This window comes from Cetorhinus maximus, chromosome 2 (assembly GCF_964194155.1).
Source record: "Cetorhinus maximus chromosome 2, sCetMax3.hap1.1, whole genome shotgun sequence".
Taxonomy (NCBI): Eukaryota; Metazoa; Chordata; class Chondrichthyes; order Lamniformes; family Cetorhinidae; genus Cetorhinus; species Cetorhinus maximus.
The window spans coordinates 217,285,993-217,292,418 of NC_135880.1; positions in this window are offsets into that span (position 1 = coordinate 217,285,993).

Consider the following 6,426-nt stretch of genomic DNA (forward strand, 5'->3'; position numbering starts at 1 on the left):
GCCACATCCCATCACCGCTAATGTTCAGCCAGTGGTGGGCGGAGCCATCGCCACATGGCAAGCCCTATTGGGATTGCTTGCAGGTTCCTCAGGGTGGGTCCCTCGTCCCTCAGTGCCTCATCAAGGGACCCGGCATTGGGAAGGAGGGGGGCCTGTGAGACCCATCCTCCCCTGTCCCTGTTTCTGACCCCTTCTGTGACCGTCACCCCGTGACCTCCCATCCCGCCCTCACTCGCCTGTGCCCTGGGGTCCCTCCCTGATCCTGGGTCTCTGGTGGGTGCGTTACTGGCACTGCCTGCAATGCACGGCTGCTGGCCTCTGATGGGCCAGTGGCTCTCAGGGTGCAGGATTGAGTCCTTGACCCCAGGGAAGGCTCGCCCCTGGCCACTTAATTTAGCGGGCCTCCCCCAAAGGATCTCTCACCGGCTCTCCAGCTGGCGTACGAGACTCCCATCGCCTGGATTAAATACCTCCCTCTATTTCTGAGAAACAATCAAAAATGTCCTTCTTTACATTTGAAGCCAGATGATTATAAAAACACAATGGCATTTTTAATTATGAGTTCATTTTCTCTGTCTTAGTACAAAAATCACTGGCTTGAGTTCGATGTGTGTTTAGGGAAGTTGGTCAAAGTGCCGGTGAATGGCAACAGTTGCAGATTTAAGTCTCCAGTGTGAGCCAGGTTAAGCATGATGGATGAACATAAGAAATAGGAGCAGGAGTTGGCCATTCGGCCCCTCAATAAGATCATTCAATAAGATCATGGCTGATCTGCCCCAGGCCTCAACTCCTCTTTCACGCCAGCTCCTCGTAGCCCTCAATTCCCCAATATTTCAAAAATCTATCCACCTCTGCTTTAAATACTTTCAGTGATCCATCCTCCACAACTCTCTGGGGTAGAGAATTCCAGGCATTCACTACCCTCTGAGAGAAGAAATTCCTTCGCATCTCAGTTTTAAATGAGTGTCCCCTTATTCTGTAACCATGTCGCCTAGTTTGAGATTCCCCCACTAGTGGAAACATCTTCCCAACATCTACCCTATCAAGCCCCCTCAGAATCTTGTATATTTCAATATGAAGCCTCTCCAGGAAGGAGGATGGATCACAGAAAGGGATCATCAGAGAAAGGATCGTCAGTCTGTCATCAGAGGACATGTAGTGTAATGGTAATGTCACTGGACTAACAATCTGGGACATCTAGGCTAATTCTCTGGGAGCATGGGTTCAAATCCCAACATGGAATCTGAATTAAATTCAATTTAAAAAAAATTTAAATTAAAAGCTTAGTTTCAGTAATAGTGACCATGAAATTGCCATTGGTTGTCAGTAAAATTGATCTGGTGTGCTTTGGAGAAGGAAATTTGCTATCCTTACCGCCTTACATGTGACTCCAGGCTTGTGGGAAATTAGGGGTGGGCAAAAAATGCTGGCCTTACATGTCCCATGAAAGGAAAAAATAAAATAAAGGGTTAACGAATGGGAATATGCTAACCTATAACATAGGTGATGATGTACCATTGACACCAATCAGTTATGTTAGACTCTCCCTCAAAAGTTTGGAATTATACCTAGGAGCTACGTACCTACTCTGTAACCTGTTTAAGATGTAGTACTAATAGATAAGCAGATTACAGAGTATGTCTACAGTCTGTATAAGAACCAAGTGCTACGCCTAGAGTCCAAGACGGAAGGTCCGAATCCCAGAACATGGTGGCAGCAGTGGAGACGTCAATGTAAAAGACACGTCAGTGTTTTCCAAGAAACCACAGAGTGAAGAGACCTTTGAAAGCAGCTCGAGAAATTCCAGCGGCAGAAGCAAGCAAACTGGGGAGAGGTACCGGTGACTGTACCTGCTGAGCAGTCCCTGCCTTGAGGGCCCACAGTGGAAATTATGGAAATCTCACTTTCTCCGGTACCAAGCAGGGTCAGGTCTTCACAAAAAGCGCCAAAGCTTCAAGTGAGTTCCTTTCTTTATCCAGTAGCAGACGACGTTCTCATAAGGCAGAGTGTGCAGAAGTCCAATGTAGATTTTGATTCCATTATTAAAGCCTTTGATACCTTTTTTAATCTACCACAGAACCGTTTTTGAGCGGGCGATTCGGTACGTGAAGTGGCCCCCAACTCTGAACGGCGAATCGGTCTATAATTCATGAGACACTGAGACTTCCCATGACTCTGTAGGTTAGGTAGGTCCACGGGCAGTGACCCCGCCCATACGAGAGCCCACCAAACAAACTGAAAAGGCGGGAAACTCTACACCAGCAGCCATTTTGAGATGCTTGCGTCATGGCATGAAAATGCCAAGACTGCCCAGCAGGGGGCATGGAATGCTCGCAGTGTGGCAAAGCTGGACATTTCAAAACTGGACATTGCTGAAAATCTAGCAATTTTGATCAAAGTCACAGACCAGCAGGTATTTATGAAGTACATTCCTTCTAAGAAACAGAAAGTCCAGAAAACGATGACCCTACATAGTTCCTAGGGGAAGTAGATAGTCTTCATCCAGATCATTGGTCAGTTGCAGTCCAAGTTCAAGGCTTTAATACTTCTTTTAAAGTTGATACTGGAGCGGTTGTTAACATATCAGCAGATGATCTTGACTGGCTTCAGGCAATGACCCTTCATCCATTGGACATCAAATTACAAGGTCTAGGAGGCACAGATCTTCCGATTAAAGGCAGGATTATTGCTCCTCATAGTTACAAGGGGCAACAGATTGTTGATTCTCTCTATGCTCTTCACAATCAACGTACGCCCTTGTTGACTGGTGATGTTGGTATACTTCTAGGAATCCTAGAAAAATCAGGTAATGCTCATCATTTAACGACTCAGTGTCTTTCATGCAATAATCTTAAGCCTTTTATTCAGAAATGGAAATTCAGCCTTCAGAAGCTGAGGAAGTTTATACACTCAGCAGTAAGTTCCTTCCTTTCACAGAAACACCACCCTCTAGACCAAGGGCAGACATAGGAGTTCTGAATCTCTCAGTTCTTTATGAAGAATGGTCAGAGGTGGAGGATACAGAAGACACTGCAGCAAACGGTGACCATCCCCATGAAGACCTACTGGACCTGAATTGGCTCTTCCAGTGAGTGATAAGGAAGAATCCTTTACAGTACTGCGTGATGTCTTGGAGGTTGATGTCCTAGAGAATTATCGTCTTTCCCATTGTTGGAAGCACCTTATGACGTCTGTTGAGAAGAATCAGCTGTGCTTTTAGTGGCTGAGCAACATTCAGATCTTAGTTCCAGTGAATCTCCTGATGCATTACTTACTTTATCTCCTGTTGTTCATAAAGAGTCTTCCACAGAGAGTGCTTTGCCTGAGTCCAGATTAGAGTCTATAGAAGATCACACTGCTCAAGGGCTGGCACCTTCCAAGGGTGAAAGTCAGTTGACATCCATATTTCAGTCCCAGCTTAAAGACTTCTTCTGTTCGGAGCTGGAGGTCAGCACAGAAGCTGCAGCAGAATCTTTAGCACACCTGAAGTTTCAGAATCCTGTACAGCAATCTTGTCCCAGAGTTGATTGTCTACAGGAAATTTCTCTCATTACAGAAGATGAGGTTCTCTTGTCTCCATATTCTCAACAATTCTATCCATTGCCCATAGTGAAGCAGCCTCGTACAGAGAGAAGTGTGGCTCTCTTACCACTGCCTTTGCAAAGTAGACGATCCTCCTGAAATATCATTGGGAAATCATCACTTATTTTCCTGACAGTCTTACAGGAAGTTTTTTCCTTCGTCGTCTAAGTTAATTAAAATCTCAGATATTCAATGCCTTTTCAGTCTTCAATCCAGGAGTGGATGATACAGCCTTCCAGCTCATCGTGGAGAGTCAGCAGAAGGTGGGGGAACATCAGGCAGAGCTATTGGAAGCCCGCAACAGAGTAGCATGCGAGTCAGAGGAGTGCATCCGCCTGCTCTCTGATGAAGTGGTGCCCACATGTGTGGGTATGGAGGTCTCCATGGAAAGGGTGGAGGATGCCATGGAGATCCTGATTCAGCAAAATGCGGAGATGCGTGCAGACCTGCACTCCATCGTGGTAACTGTGGGTGAGTTCCTGCAGTGGTGAGATAGGAGGGAAACAGAGCACCTCCACACCCCTCCAGCTGCTCCTTCCCCTCAAGGAGTCAGACCGAGGCCCTCGGGCACCCAAAGGGAGGAGGAACAGCAGCTGGACACCTCTGGGTCATCCACTCAGGAATCTCAGAGGCTGCCCTCTCCCTCCGAGTCCCTTTTGCCTGTGAGCCCCTCAACCTCGTCCTCTGTCAGTGCAGGGGGAGCAGCTGGCCCACAGGAGGACAGCCAGAGCAAGCCGGGGCCCTCAAGGCCTCGGCTCTCCAGAGGATGCACCTCGAAGTCATCAGGGGCAACAGGGCCAACCATTGCACAGGCTGTCTCCACCCCTGCTGCGGATGTCAGGGCAGCACCTAGAAGCAGCGGTAGGCCTGGAAAAGTTAAGAAATTCTGATCACAAGTGGTTGCACGGGTGAACACACTTTGTCACTTTATAATTGGAAAATATATCCGCTTTCACTGAATAATGTGTAATGTTGTCTTTCAGCTTCATTTACAGGCTTCGCAAGCCCTCCTACTGCATCCCCCCACCCCACCCCACCCCCCACTAGCAGTTCAGGTGCACGCAGCCAGACCATGAGTGATTCTGAAGGGAGAGGTGTAAATGTGGTAGGGCCTTTTGGAGGATCGTACAAACACTCTCCCACGCACGTGGAGCCTTCATCCATCACACTCTTCTCACCGCCTGCTGGGGTTCTCTTTCAGTTGTCCATCTGAGCTGACCTGCGTCTCCGCCCGCCCACTGATCGCACTCCCATGCAGCACCTGGTCCCGAGGCTCCGCTCACTTTCAATTTCGACAACCATGGTGGTCGTTAAATTTCTGATCAGTTCCCCTGTCCTTTCCCCTCCCCCAGTCACCCATGTCCTTTCCCCCATCACTGTTGGCCACCCAGCATCACCTTCCATTTCCCTACTGTCACCAACCCAACGAGAACCCTTTTCTTTCCAGGATGTCCAGGTGACTGTGCACATTCCCTACCTACCCCCATCCACATTGACCTCCCCAACCTCCTCCTTCCCACCCCCAGGGTCCGTGTCTGCCTCCGAGTCCCCACCCTCGCTGTCCCTTCTACCACGACCGTCGCACCCTCGTCCTCCCACACTTTCGGCTCACTCTGGCCCCTCTCATACTCACCACTCCCTCCTACCACACCCACCCTCAGTTCACTCCCAGGAGGCAGTCATTGACTCCACAGATCCCTTCCTTGCAAGTTCACCTGGACATCCCCTCTCCACTCCCTCCTCCACCCTTACTCCCTCTTCCTGCCGAAATTCTGGCTTGGGGGATGATTCCGGTTGGGCCTTACTTTGCATCCTTTTAGCGGGATGCAAAGCGGGTTCACGCCAGCCTGCAGCGGGATTGGCGTTCCGCCATGGTGGACACCATCGGATGATCCCGCTGTGCTTTCACGCTGGCGTGAAACCCATTTTTGGCCTTCTCTAAAATTAGGGGCCGTTCTTTTGGGACAGAGATGAGGAGAATTTTTTTTTCTCTCAGGGGGTTGTGTGACTTTGGAACTCTCTGCCTCAGAAGGTGGTGGAGGTGGGGTCATTGAATATTTTTAAGGCAGAGGTAGATAGATTCTTGTTAGGCAAGGGAATCAAATGTTATCGGGGTTAGATGGGAATGTGGAAATCGAAACACAAGAAGATCAGCCACGATCTTATTGAACGGCGGAGCAGGCTCGAGGGGCTGAATGGTCTACTCCTGTTTCTGTTTCTTATGTCCTTGTGTAAAAAAGCAGTTGTATATCTCTTGAGGGAGTGGTGGGGAAGGATCTTGTTCACATATCTTTTAAAGAAGTGATGATCTGGGTGGCATTTTGAATATGGATAACCCCAAGTATCTCTTACTTTTCCTAATTTTTAGATTAGGAATCTACTGGAGTTTGTTGTTTATATGTAGAGCCAACTGATGGGATCAGTTCCCTACCTTAATTTGAATTAACCTGCTTGTTGTAACCTGGCAGCAGATTGGTAGATCCAGGTTTGTATTGCTTTAAGGTCGGATGGATGGTTAACTATGGAATGCAGGAAGTTGAGGAAGACCTGAGTATCCCTGGCCTTTTGTGCAGGCTCTGCTTCCTTTCCCTACGCTACTGTGCCTTGAGCCATCAAGGCCCACGCTCTGGAAACCTCTCTGCCCCTCCATCTACCTCTCTCCTCCTTCCAGACACCCTTTAAAACCTCCCTCTTGTCCCTATTTCTCCTTCTTTTGGCTCAGTGTCAATTACTGTCTGATTGACACTCCTGTGAAATGCCTTGGGTTATTTTGACGCCTTATAAATGCTCGTTGCTGCTGTTGTTGTCTGCAGTCAATTCCATTCTAGTACTCCAGAAGGTGAC